Here is a 7,255-nt window from a genome sequence, read left to right as displayed (position 1 = left end):
TCATCTTTTTCTTTCTTCAACCTAGAAACATGCCAACTCTTAGAGAACGAAGAAGATCAAAGCCGGCTTGCTGAGAACTGGCACGAACTAGGGCACGCAATATCACGGGGGCGAAAGTAATCTTCTAAACAAGCGATCATGCGCCAGGACAGCCAACTTGCTTCTTCAAGCGAGTAATTATTATAATGTTTTCGTTTTTTTTTTTTTTTTTTTTTTTTTTTTGCTGGCGATTTATGAGGGATTATACTAAAAAAAAAAGCGACGCGTGAGAGCAACCTCACCCACTCTATACGCGCTACAAAACAAAATAGTATAATATTGTCTAATGTATAAATTTCTCCGACGTGTAGCGTGAGGCGTGTAGTGTTGAATGAAACTGTCACAAAAAAAACTCTTGTGATAAAAAAGCGTCTAATTTAGTTTTTCTCGTTGCGTCGAGCAGAGGGTCAAGCAGACACTGGTGAAAAAAAAAAATATGGGCACTAGTTGAGAGAAAGAAACAAGAAGCGATTGGGAAGAGAAAAAAAAGAAAGAGCTGCTCGTCATTCCCCGCAGCCTTCGAGAGGATAAATATTTGCAACTAAAGCAAAACATCGCCTAACACGCTGCGCGGTGTCAAAAAGTCAACTAATCTGGGGCACCTTTTCTTTGTGTTGTGAAGAAGCTGTGGGGTGTTATAAGATACCGTTATGCACAAGTTTGAGAAAATGGTCTACGATATCGGTGCGTGACAACAATTAGTCTTGTAAAGGTTTCCCTTCGCTCGCAGCGAGTAGCTAAAACTGCCGATAAAAAGCAATAAGCTGCGGTTTCGAGAATATTTATGAGGCCACTGTGGGATATTGGAAGATGCCTCTTGCGAATATATTAATAGAAATGGTCGAGCCTTGCGATGCGAAGCAAAATTTGCCTTCCATTATTGGTCCTACGCTCATTAAATACAAGTCAGACTGCCGTGAAAGTCAATGCGGCGCGTTTTCCAAAATGATGAAAATAATAATAATAATAATAATAACTAGATGTCTCTCGGTGGAAGTTCTATGGATATAGCGATTTTTATTATAAAGCTATACGACATGCAAACGTGAATAAGATATGTTCAGTGTTATATACTCTCCCTTCCCCCCCCCCTCCCCCTCCTTAAAGAAAAGAAAGAGTCCAAAACTCCTGGGTATGATTTACTTCCTGAAGTGTCCTCCATTTTCTGCTCTCTTTATCGCGCTCATGAAGCCAATTATGCAGACATCTTTCAGTTCCTTCCAAACAATTTTCTGCACGACCTAAATGAATATCACAAGCAACATCGTATTCCGACATTCGGTACATGAATTGCAGCGTTGTGTAGTGGACTGGCTGAATAGAACTTCATCGGAACTCATCTCTTTTTCTGAAACCACCTAGACGGTTTCGTGCCTTTTTGTCCAGTGAGTTTGACGTGGCAAAACACTCCCACAACGTATCTTAATGTCCGTTCTTCGTTGACATTACTAAGTGCAGCTGCTGGAAATCCTATGAATGCGAAGCAGCTACCTTCCCTTTCTTAAATATAAAAGTGTTTACATTCTGTGTTTAGTAGCTAGCGTTCTTGTTCCATGCATTAGTGGTAGAAAATGTGTATATGATGCTGGAGTGGTAAGGCAGGCGATTTAGAAGACGCGCACGTTGTATATCATCCACGTGATAGCAACAAGGAAAACACAATAATGATGGATACCATGGTTGTACGTGACGCTTTTAAACCATCGGCGTTGCTTTGAACAGATCAAATAAATAAACAATACCGAGAAATATGTTTAAACGAAGTATCCAAGTATCTGCCTGCTCAGATAACCATACCTCGAAGCTTAAGCTCATTAGCTATAGCATTTTTGCAAACAAAACAAATGCAAAGGATATAAATAAATGGCTTTTTTTTTTATAGCGGGGTACCTTTAGACAGTGCAATTTTAAATATTTTCCATCAAGTATAATTGCGACTACCTAGAGATCCTAATGTGCACTGACGTCAGACTGCAGATAAGGGAATCTTGAATAGCTTTGGCCGCAAAGCAGACATTGCGGCCGGATCTTGCTGCTTCATCCTCGCACTTAGCAGGATGATGGTTTGGTTTGTGGGGTGTAACATCCCAAAGCAACTCAGGCTATGAGAGACGCCGTAGTGGAGGACTCCGGAAATTTCAACTACCTGGGGGTCTTTAACGCGCACTGACATCGCGCAGCGCACGGGCGCCTTGCTTTTCACCTCCATCGAAAAGTGACCGTTGAGGCCGGGATTCGATCCCGCATCCTTGGGCACAGCAGTCGAGCGCCGTAAACACTGCGCCACCCCGGCGGGGTTCAGCGGATTGAGGCAAGTCCGGAACTACCGGGTCGAGTATAAAACCGGGACCTGCGATTAGGACCTAAGCGAAATGGGGAAGCCGTGTGCATGAAGGAACGGCATAATAACTCGCTCTCTCACTCTAGATAACCCGTTATACTTTACACGTGCTGGAGAGAAATATTCTTTGAATAATACCGGCATATCAACGTAAGCGCTATGTCATACAGCGGATATCCATCACTAGCGTGATCAGGTTTGATCATCCTGCATTTAATAACCACCTAAAGTATATTAAGTAACGAAAACTAAGAGCAAGGTGAGGAAGGCGGACCGCACTTTTGATATCGGTTGAACATACAAGCTTCAGGTCTCTAGTTCTGCCGATATCTTGGGGGGCATCGAGTTCCGAAGGCCAGTATACTTCTGAGGTGATGGCGACCTTCCAGAACATGATTGTAATAGTTACATCTTCATCCTCATGTTCTATGTCATCATAAGCTATATATACTCAAATTCTTGACGCTAGGGAAGCTATTGAAAGCTTAAATGTCGAAAGGAAAAATGTCCAGAAAACACAACAGACCAGGAAAAGATTAGAAGATCTGTCAAGTGCTACAAAAAAGTGCGTGCACAAAATTTAGGTGGACTTCTTACAACTGCTACGTTATTTCGGATTTGCTGTGCCATTCGTCGACCGCCATTTACTGCTCTTGCCACTCTACCTTTGCGTGGATTTCACGCAAGATTACCAGCATTGTGGAGGCTTTCGCGGAGTTTCATTAAGCACTCGACAACAAAACCGTTTTTTTTTTTTTTTTTTTTTTTTTCAGTCTGTAATCCAGAATAATGAGTCATAACAGGCTCTTTCTAGCGCACAGTATGGAAAAATCACCCCTGCTTGTTTATTACGAAAGGCGAAGTTACTGCTTCAGCTGGGCAGCTATGCATCCTCGCAAGTAATTCCATCCCTGTGTCATCTAAAGTTGAATGCGTCTCTCTGACCGCTGGAGCGCCCTCTATTGCCACTTGTTGCTTAGAATTTTACCTGCTCGTTCCCTGCTTAACTTAGTGACTGCGTATTATAAGAGTGTACTACAATACATGCCAGATGAACAGATAACGGCAAGTGTGAAGGAAGTGTGCGCTCACTCACTCTGTCTGTCTTCCAAGTTTTATCTTATGTCTCCTATAGCAACGCATTTGATAGCGTTATGCCGCTGGGGAAGGGGGTTAAAACTTTTGTCTAATACTGAAGCCTCGCCCTTTTGCGTGAGGCTAGACAGAGCAATGGACGAAAGGTGTAATGTACAGTGGTTTGATAATGACAAATGGGAATTCCGATTTTGTTTCGTGTCTCGATATCAAGAGTACGTGGGCTATTACGTCTGGTAAAAGTCCACGTAAAAAGGGCCCCGCGCTTACTTTCACATTGGCAGGTATTTCTGAACCGCTTAATTTTTTATCGTGGCACGGGGTGGATAACTCGCGTCTTGCTTTCGCCATACGTTGCTGCCCCTGTTATTGGATGCTTACCTCAAGTACGCCCAGAAACAAGCGAAGCTCTTTGTACTCGCCTTCAAAAGTTTACTCTACCGAAGAAATCTAATTTCTCTGCATCCAGGGCTCATTGCTCAAGGCTTATTTATGTGTTGTGTAACTTGTACGCCCATGATTAGGCTTTATGCATTCCTGACTCCGTGCAAAGAGAGTAAAGATTTATATTTTGTCGCCAACATTGCGTCCGATCGAGCACAGGGGTACCATCGCAAGTTCCTCGAGAACATCGCATGTACGAGAATCGGCAACACTCGCAGCGGTGGGGTTCTTTTTTCTTTACTTCTATTTCATCTCAACCTCCATGCGTGTCCACGGAATTGCCGTTACCTGCTGTGGGTCCCATAGCAGCTCGTACAAGTATACGCCCTACCGCTCCCCACTGGATCAGCAGAACACAACGCCCGTGGCTTGGGGCTCGCTACTTTTGTTTAAGCGAGAGACATGTGTTTCAACCGAAGTGACGTCACCTCCAAAGCCAGTCTCCTCGCGGCCCCCCATCGCAGGTAAAAAGCCTCTGCGCAAACTTGACGAGCGACAGCCACCTGCCCCTCAGCCCTCGTGGTCGCTCTTCCTGCTCCGGCGGCGTAAAATGACTCCAGCCCGCCCACATTTTTACGCGCTTCCCTGTCTGGACGCGCGCTAAGTTGGGCTTCCTCGCTAGTTACTGCTCTGCGGAGTGCACTCTCCCCCATTTACCGCCACCACAGGCACAATTCGTGCGTGCCCAACTAAGGGGAGCAGCTATACTCTGGGTCCCTATCTGTAAAAACGGTCATTTTAGCCCTTTTGCTTTCTCGTTTTCGACCACCGTGGTGGCTCAGTGGCTAGCGCAATCGAGTGTTGTACCCCAGGACGACGCGGGTTCGACTCCGACCGCGGCTGCCGCTTTCCGATGGAGGCGAAAAGCAAGGTACCTATGCACTGTGCGATGTCAGTGTCCGGTAAAGGTTTCCAGGTGATCGAAATTTCCGGAGCCCTTGACTACGGCGTCTCTCATAACCTGAGAGGGTTTGGGATGTTAAAACCTAAAAATCAAAACCGAATTTTATGCCGTTTTAAATCAGACCGGACACAATGAACGGCGCTGCTGTTCATTTACTCGCGCACGGTCAGGTTTAGGGCGGGAACATTTTTTTCGACCACGACGTACCTGGGTGAGACTCCTGCTTTCCTACTTTGCTTTACGACGCAGGATGCTACCACACATATCGCATAATACTTTACCATAAATTCTGCGAGTTGTACGCGATAAATAAAAGCGAAGGTATCATTTGCTGTGGTAATAAACGAGAAACCGTAGAAAACGAAGTGTCTGCCCGCTGCTGTACCGTCTACATATGCCCCAATGTTTTCGGCCTCGCGAACAGTCGCACTAGCCCAGGTCTGAGCCGCAAGTGTAATGTTGTTAACGAAACAGTGTCCAAGAAGAACTGCTGTGTCAAGGGGCCACTAAATATTTGGAAAAGAGATGAATTAACCTGTAGCTATAGTTAAGATGTGCAAGAAAAACCGAGAGTGCTGCAAGCCAAAAATTGCTACGACGTGGCCATAAAGCAAAATGAATTCAAAAACCCACCAGCAGTGATGCGACTGAATTCACACGTTGTTCACTTTGGTCTATCCCAACGCACCCATCAATTATATGAAGATGTTCTGGCTGCAGCAGCCCTTTTTCGCAATACCTGTCGCCCAGTAAAACTTGGTCCCATGAGAGGACGTTCATGACCTGAAGAAACAGAATGCACCTAGCGTGGATAGGATACAAGTACGATCGTGCGGCGCAACTTGGCCTCTGCCACCATCACCTCGACACCCATGCACATCGTATGCTTTCATACGCGTACAGATCGCCCACGTTCGGTGCGCCTCGGAGTATAGAACGTGATCTCGCCGCTCTTGGCACGACTCGAAACGCTTGCTCAGACCCGACACTGCCAGGGTGCGCGTACCCGTGAGGAGCTCAAAAACGCCTTTCCAGACCCCGCGTGCGCGCCGCGTGCTCTTCCCGTCGCTCAAAGGGAGAAAAAAAGTAAGGAGGAAAGGGGAGGTCTGGAAACGAAAGGATGACTGGCGGGGAAGAAGCGGGGCAGGCAGGCGAGATCGGCACGTATACATCTGGAAGGCCGATTCGTGTCTCTCCGCACGCGGCCATCGATTTTAGTCGGAGGGGAAGGAAAAAGCCCGGGGAGGGAACAGGCCTCTGTTTCTTGGGCCGCCTTAGGGGATCGATGGCGCGCGATGGGTGCATTACATAAATGAGCTATGCACTGCCTCGGCGGCCACCGCCGCTCGGAGGGGGGCCAGCCCGGAGACAGCGAGCGCGCCAGCCGAACGTGGCCGGTGGCGGCGAGCTATCTAGTGGGGAGAACCTCCCTTTGCGGCGGCAGCCGGCGCACGTCGGGCATCAGGTTGTTCCTGCGGAGGCCGACTTAAAAGCCGCATTTGGAAAATGACCTACGTGCCCTCCTCCCCAGCTTGCAGCGGTGGTCGTCGTTGATGTCTTTACGCGCTGATAACGCCGGGTCTAGATCGGGGCCTCCTCTTTCTCGGGCAGAGTGTATACCTTGGCTTTTCTAAGCGCCACTGAGCGATCCTTGCGGCGGCGCCTCTTAGCGTATACCTAACTGGCTGCATGTATCCGCGAAAGACAGCGTGGCGTGATGCCCACCCGGCTACGAGGCTCCATTTGGACTCGATGTGGCCATTTCTCTCCGGAGTCGACCGAAAGTGGAAGTTGCCGTTCCTTCTAGTTTTTAACTATATCTTCGTTCTTGTTCTTTCACTCCATGCTGCTCTTGCTTTGCACGAGAAAAAAAAAAAGTGTTTTCGTCGCGTTCAAAACCCACGGCCTTCGGCTCTCCGACCTTAATCGGGAATGCACGAGCGGTGATTTGTTGGCCCATTTAGATCACTTAAAACTGCGCAGAGACGGAGTACAGGCATTACATGGATGGGCGCTGCTGCGTCCATAGCGTTTTGTGCGCAGTCTCATGCGCTCCCATATTAGCGTTAATATGAACGGAGTAGAGCTAGCAACATACCTTAACCCTTCAAGTCCTGACTTATGAAGTACTCAATTAAAGCATATTAATATTTACACAGTATGCTAGCTAATGCACTCACGCTCAAAATTCAAGATGAAAGCTTTTTCTATACTTTCACTCAATTGGGGATAATCGGCGTGTCGTTGTTTAGCACTAGTGAGCGTTAGGGACAATTTGAGCAGCCGGTTCTTCTTTGAAAGATGATGTGGAAGGCTTCTAACCACCTAGAAAGGGCAGTGCTATGCAGACAAGGTTTCAGCCAACGCATGCCTACATTTTCTGTCGTAAAGTTTTAGAAAATAAGAGTTGAGTAATTGTTGAGCGCGAGCTT

The 7,255-nt window shown here is 47.0% G+C and overlaps 1 protein-coding gene across 1 annotated transcript in view; it reads left to right on the top strand.

Annotated features, from left to right (window-relative positions):
- Lim3 (Lim3 homeobox protein) overlaps positions 1-7,255 on the top strand; it is a 144,411-nt gene that overhangs the window by 72,795 nt on the left and 64,361 nt on the right. The window lies entirely within an intron of this gene.

This window comes from Amblyomma maculatum, chromosome 1 (genome assembly GCF_055883805.1).
Source record: "Amblyomma maculatum isolate TAMU_Amacu chromosome 1, ASM5588380v1, whole genome shotgun sequence".
In the NCBI taxonomy this organism is placed as follows: domain Eukaryota; kingdom Metazoa; phylum Arthropoda; class Arachnida; order Ixodida; family Ixodidae; genus Amblyomma; species Amblyomma maculatum.
Note: the sequence above shows the minus strand (reverse complement) of the source record. Positions and strands in the feature narration are given on the sequence as shown.